Here is a 7173-nt window from a genome sequence, read left to right on the forward strand (position 1 = left end):
GATTCATATTTTTCTCATTTAAAAGAAGTCTGTGGTGGGCATTTCAGGGCTGATGTAGTTGTTCTCGTATGTCAGTAATGCTTGGGCCTCTTCTCTATTTCTGCTCTATCATCCTTGGAAATTTGCTTTCATCTTCAAGGTTGCCTCAAAGTTGCAAAATGGTCAGTGCTGCTCCAGCCATCACATCCATGTACCAAAGGAGAAGGGAAAAGACAGAAGGGAAGGCAAAAGTGCATGTACTTACTATATCCCGTATAGTATATCCTGATTCATATCAACTCTCTGCCCTTCTCCTTCTCCATCTGCTCTGTCTCAGTAGGCTGGCCTGGGTGGGCTACATCAGTGGCCTTCTTGCCCTGGGCTTTCTGATGGGTTCAGCCAAATGGATCCATGACAAGAGATTAGAGTGTGAGAAGAGAATGAGCTCAGGATCTTTTTTCCCCGACTCCCTTCCTGCAAAGTCACATCTGGCTGGCTGCATCTCTCCCCTTGAAGGTCACTGTCCTCCAGGCAGTCCGCTCTACCTGACTCTTTTCTTTCCAGTTCAGATATAGAGACGGTAACAGCTCAGCTGATTCTAATCTTGCACTCCTATGCTATTCTTCATGATTACCACACATTTGGCCTACACCTTTATCAATAGGCCCTTTATGTATAAAGCCTACCCAAGTTATTCTAACTTCAGTGTGCCGTCTGTTTTCTTGCTGAGACCCTGAATGATAGAAGTTACAGGCCAGCCAAGTCAGCCTCTTTTATGAAGATTTCCTGAAAGGCTCACCCAACAATTTTTACTTATAGTTAGAAATTAGATGGCCATCCTGACAAAGGGAGGTAGAGATATACAGATGGCTTATCGTTGTTGGTTTTTTCGGGATTAGTAATTAGTAACGAAGGAAGATTGGATACTAAGCAGGCACCTAGGTGTCTCTATCACAGGAAGGAATAGAAGGAAAAATAAACGTCCCATGAGAAGCAATATTAATTTGTGACTGACCAGATTAAGGAGAGAGACACAATGCATCAACAGTCACTGAATTTCCAGTAACACAGTCACATTTTAAAGGTTGCTGTCAATTTCATGGGCCCCTGCCCTTAAAGGTCCTCAACTTTGAAGGTCTTTTTTTTTTTTTAATATTTTATTTTTCCCTTTTCTCCCCAAATTCCCCTGGTACATAGTTGTATATTTTTAGTTTAGGTCCTTCCAGTTGTGGCATGTGGGACACCGCCACAGCATGGCCTGATGAGCAGTGCCATGTCTGCACCCAGGATCCGAACCAGCGAAACCCTGGAGCGGAGCGTGCAAACTGAACCACTCAGCCACGGGGCTGGCCGTGAAGGTCTTTTTAAGTGTGTGTATGCATGTGTTTGTCCTTCTTAGAGAGCCTCTTGTAGAATCTGAGTAAAAATAGAACTTTCAACCTGAAAAATACACATGAATTATATCACAGTTGTTTAACTTTATGTTCTTTCTACACAAAGATCCAATAAAATCTTAATTTAAAAAAAAAGCAGCATAGAGTCGTTAAGAAGTTGTGTACTGGAGCTTAACTCCCTACGTTTGAATCCTGGTTCCGCTATGCACCAGCTGCGTGTCCTTGAGCAAGTTGGCTCGCCTCTTTGTGTCTGTTTCCTCCTCCATAAAGTGGATGTGTTGGCCGTGAGGACGCACTTGGCAGACCTTCTAGTCCAGGAGCACCACTGGCTGAGGCCCCAGCTGCTGCACTTTCAAATCCAACACGGCGTTTGTGACGGGGCCCCATCTCTCATGGGTTTCTCCCACCGATGACTGAATGTGGCAGGGAGACTAAGACAGGCCCATTCCTGGGAGATATGGGACTCCCATCAGCCAGCTTTGGTTCAAAGACCCCCCAACAGCTTTACTGAACTTTAGTGAGATGGCTCTGCAGTGTAAGATACTTTAACCCGATCTTCCTTCTTTTTTTCTTTACTCAGGGTTACATCTGAGTTATCGTCTAATGATTCACCCAGCCTTTACCAACTCCCCCACCGGCCATTTCCTTTTTCACAGGCATTTTCCTGCATAAAATCCTTCATATTTATTCTATTCTTGGAATCTGCTTCTCAGCGGACCCAGACTAACACAGTGGGGGTAATAATAGTGCCTAACTGACAGAGTTGTTGAGAGGATAAAGGAGTTAATTCATTTAATGTGCTTACAATGGTGCTTAGTAATGATTCGATCCATTTTAGTTATTAAAGACAGGCTACATCTTACATTTCTAGCACTATAGCAGATTAAATAATCCAAAAAAACTTCCATTGTAAAATACCATAAAAGAATCATGAAATATAAAAAAAATTGTCTTTGAAATGCATAGCTGAGCTTATAAGAAAATAATACAAACCCTAGGGGCAAAAATGGAGAGGGACCTACAAACCAGAGCAGTAGTCTTGAGTTCACACTGCAGCTGTTCCCAGGGAACTTGAGGGAGCTTTTGCACGTAAAGCAAAGAACTGTCAAAAGGCTCCTTTACCTTTCTTTTTTTCTTTTTTCTTTTTAAAGATTGGCACCTGAGCTAACAACTGTGGCCAATCTATTTTTTTTTCTGCTTTATCTCCCCAAATCCCCCCTGGTACATGGTTGTATATCTTAGTTGCAGGTCCTTCCAGCTGTGGCATATGGGATGCTGCCTCAACGTGGCCTGAAGAGCAGTGCCATGTCCGTGCCCAGGATCTGAACCCTGGGCCGCCGCAGTGGAGCGGGCGAACTTAACCACTTGGCCACGGGGCCGGCCCTCCTATACCTTTAGAAAAAGGATGAGAACTAAAAGCAAAATCAAACATCAGCAAAGAGGGATATCAAGAGAGCTTGTCCATCTTCACTTATATCTAGATAAAGGGAAAAGATCTCCCAAGACACTTGTCCTCCATGAAGGCAGAGTTTGGCATTTATACCACTCTTGTGGTCGAGAATTCCCAAACTGATAATATCTGTGACGAGTCAATACAAGTCCTCTCTAGAAGGACAAACTCTCAGCTAAGGATTCTCAGGGTTCACTTCAACATAACCTGCTGAAGGTGAACTCACAATCCAAAATCACAGAACAAGGAAATAATCCACCATGAGTGAGAGTTACAATATGAAGGGCAGTATTAAATTTCCAACAATGAAGGTACTATTTTAAACATATTTTATAGTCTCTGGCTGGTAGATACATTAATATCATCAAAGAATAGAATTTTTAAAAACAGGAGGAAAGATTGAGATTCTCAAAAAGAACCAAACAAAAATTTTAAAGAGTCTCTTAGCTGAGGTTCTCTAGAAGGCAGAGCCTGAGGCAAGGATTAGGATACTGATCCTTTATTCAGGAGATGAAGCCCATTGAGATGAAGGCAAGGGAGAAAAGGGGAAGTAGGGCAAGGAGAGATGTAAAGCAAAAGCGATGTGATGCATTACAGCTCTGGTCATTCTTTCTTGAGAAGCCATGAAGAGATAACTGGTCACTTAGCAGGCATTTTGCTTAGCATATAGGAAAGATTTCAAAAAGAAACATGACCCCCGATTGAAAGGGAGAAGAGAAGGAGAATTTATCAGCTCACCTCCCTCCTGTTTCTTATTGCTCAAATTCCACTCCATGGAGAGCTAACCCATAAGTGCTGGTTTATTCATCCTCTGACGCCACTCAGGAAACAAGATTCTGTGTCCAGAAGTAGAGGAGCAACATGGTGCAGACAGCTCTGGCATGTGGGATGTGAAGCCAGGCAATCCCAGACCTCCAGCCAGCCCAGGTGCTCAGTAAAGGCAGCAGAGCGCCCACACTCTTCAGTGAGTCACTGGGAGCTGGAAGAATTTTGAGAACGAGGGAGGCAGTCTGACTCTGAGGAAGTGAGCAGGTTTGTGTCTGATGTGAAATGAGAAATAGAGTCATTGAAATGAGGAAACGCCTTCCAGTGGATAGAGTCAACAGCATGTTAGATCCAGATGAAGACAAAATTGTGGATTGGAGGAGATAACTTGAAGGAAAAAAATATATGAGTGTCATGAAAGAGAGTGACAAGGTCCAATTGACACCCAATAGAAATTTCAGAAGGTGAGATGAGAGAGAATGAGCAAGAGATTACCTTGATAAAGGACATGAATTCTTAGATTGAGTTGTGAATCTGCATGAGATTTTTGATGTCCAAAGGCAGCTTTTGTGCACACAGATTATTTTTATTTTCATTTATTTGGGTTTGATTTTTAAAATTTTACTTATTGAAATTATAAACTTAAAAGCCTAGTTTTTCTTAAACCCCTAAAATAATTTTATAAATTTTACTATACTATTTTAAATCCAGTGAATACTATATAAAGTAGAAATAATTTTTGGGGAATCTTTAATATAAATTGAACTGTTTACATAAGGGAATTGGATTTTGATTAATGTTAAGTAAACTTGAGTTGAACAGACTAATTACCTTTAAATACTTTAAATGTTTATAAATTGAATGTATTCAATTTACTTTACGAATTTAAAATGTCTAAACTCAACAAACTTATGGCCCAATAAGCTAATCCTTTCCACATTAAGCAACTCTTTAACACAGTTTCTCTTAACCACTCTGACACTGTTTATAAACTAAGTCACTTCCTCTTATACCATTCTCCTCAAATCAAGCATTTAATTTGGAATCAAAGGCTAATTTGTCATATACTTGTAATTTATAATTGAATTTGACATAGTGAACTATTTTAAATGCCAAACATGCAGAAATTATTTTGAATGTAACAAAATGATTAATGCCATAGGCTTGATACATTTCATAATTTTTATGTTTCTGGGGCAAAGAGACACAACTCACTTAGCTTTACTGTGACTTTAGATTACTGAGCCAATAATTCATAATGACAATATGATTGTCACCTGAGGCAAGTTGGAGTTGCTTATTGCACAAACACATTTGGTACAAGGATGCCAGACCTGGAGCTGCCTATGTCCAGTGTAATTCTTCCTGCATCACAGATTGACATACTGAGTCCAGTTTTAGGAGTCTCAAAATTAGAGGAGACCCCAAGTCTACACCCTTCAGGTGGGGTTAATATCTCCTGTTTCACTTGTACCATGCTACAGTGCTTTTTGTAACTTCTTTCTTTTTTCTTTTACCTGATTTTATCATCTGGATTCTACAACCTCCAACAAGACCTTAGCCGATTTTGTTCACTAATCTCATTACTGCCTGACTGAACTTTGTATTTTCACTTTTTTCCTATGACTTTGGGCCACAAGGTTTTGGCAGAATCCAGGCAGACTCTGCTTACCTACTTTCTTTGACTGGCTCTGTGATCACAACAGTCCAGAATGGCATAAGTAAAAATAGATACACATTTAGACTCATTGAAGTGCAGAAAAACAAAGACAAAGAGAACATCTTAAAACAACCAGAGCTTTCTGTGCCAACAGCACTCCTGCAAACGTGGTGAATGTTCCTAAAACTCACCAGACTTTCTGTCAGAAGTGTGGCAAACAGCAACCCCACACAGTGACACAGTACAAGAAGGGCAAGGATTCTCTGTACACCCAGGGAAAGCGGTGCTATAACTGGAAGCAGGCTGGCTACAGTGGACAGACTAAGCTGATTTCCAGAGAAAAGCTAAAACTACAAAGAAGGTTGTACTGAGGTTTGAATGAATTCAGCCCAACTGCAGAGCTAAGAGACTTCAGGCTATGAAGAGATGCAAACATTTTGAACTGGGAGGATTTAAGAAGAAAAAGGGGCAGGGGATTCAGTCCTAAGCTCATCTTTTGCTTTGTTACGAAGATAATAAATTCTTGAGGTTATGTTTAAAAAGACAGGAAAATGACATGTTACCAAGGTAGAATGATAAATAGACAGATAGACTTCTAATCAACAATACTTGAAAAATATCTTTGAAAGTAAAAGTGAACGTACAATTTTGTACCCTGTCAAGCTATCATTCAAGAACGAGCATACAAAAGTTATTTTCAGAAAGACAAAGACTAAATTCACTAACAGACACTTACTAAAAAAAACTGCTGAACTGCATAGATCCTTCTCTGTGAAACCTCTTGCTATTTGTTATCTGAAACTCAGAAATGAAATAGATTTGTATACCGGTGTCGTTTTCAATCTCAATATCCAAACTCATCACCTGAACCTAGGAACCAAAAAATTCAGATGGTGAAGAAAACTTATACTAAAGGAAGAAAGAAATTAATCCACAAAGAAAGAAGTGAGACTCAAGAAGGAATGATGAGCAGGGAAACTGACAAACATATTGGTAAATCTAAGTGATCATTGACTATTTAAAGTAATAAAAATGTAATCACTATTTTTGGAGGTATACAAAAAAAGATGTGAATAAAATATCTACTAATAAAATGTAAAGTAGGATAGGTGATGGAATGAAAGTTCAAGGTTTTGGCAAAGAGCGGGAGGCGTTTAGGAATACTGATCATAGTAGACAGTGCTGATATGCCACCCACATCCTCTCTGCCCACCGAAGTTCTCTTACAGCTGTGGTAGACGGTTTCCAACAGACTGCCAGCTGCTGCTCAAGCACATATGTCTCTCTTCTGCACCTCCTGTCTTTCTCCTGCACCACAGAACTTTCTGACTTAAGCAGATGTAATCTGGAAGTGCAAGTGAGTTAACAATTCCAGGGGTCACTTTTGACCAATGTGGGGGTCAGTAGATAAATGCTCCAAACTCCTCGTCACCTGGTGGGACAATTCTGAGGCAAGTTCCACTTGGTTGTTCAGAGGGCTTGAGCCCCTGTTACCTATACAACAGTAATCTGCTCTTGAGTGTTCCCTATACTGGCCTTTCTCTTCTCCTATCTCACTTTCCTATTCCTTCGTTTCTGCTTCCTGATGTCACTTCCCAAATGCCTGTACCCAAGTTCTGGTTTCAAGGGCACCTTTTGGACGAATCCAACCTAACACACTGATTAGTTTTAGAATTTAATTCAAGTATGCTTGTTACAATTTTAGGAGTAATCACTAAAATGATACAGATAGAATGTGTGACTTCTAAACAAGTACAGGCAAAAAAAGAAAATAAAAAAATTAACACCTTAAGTCAATAAAGATAAAGGGATGGGAGGGGAGAGAAACTTAAGAAAGAAGAGTAAATATTATATTTCATGGAAACTAAGGTGACGTTCCTTGTAAAATACACCTAAATTTTACATGTTACTAAGAAAGAGAAAAG

At 40.0% G+C, this 7173-nt stretch overlaps 1 pseudogene; it reads left to right on the forward strand.

Annotated features, from left to right (window-relative positions):
- Positions 1–4002: 4002 nt before the first annotated feature.
- On the forward strand, positions 4003–5735 carry LOC100629996 (large ribosomal subunit protein eL42-like; annotated as a pseudogene).
- Positions 5736–7173: the final 1438 nt, after the last annotated feature.

Source organism: Equus caballus, chromosome 20 (assembly GCF_041296265.1).
Source record: "Equus caballus isolate H_3958 breed thoroughbred chromosome 20, TB-T2T, whole genome shotgun sequence".
In the NCBI taxonomy this organism is placed as follows: domain Eukaryota; kingdom Metazoa; phylum Chordata; class Mammalia; order Perissodactyla; family Equidae; genus Equus; species Equus caballus.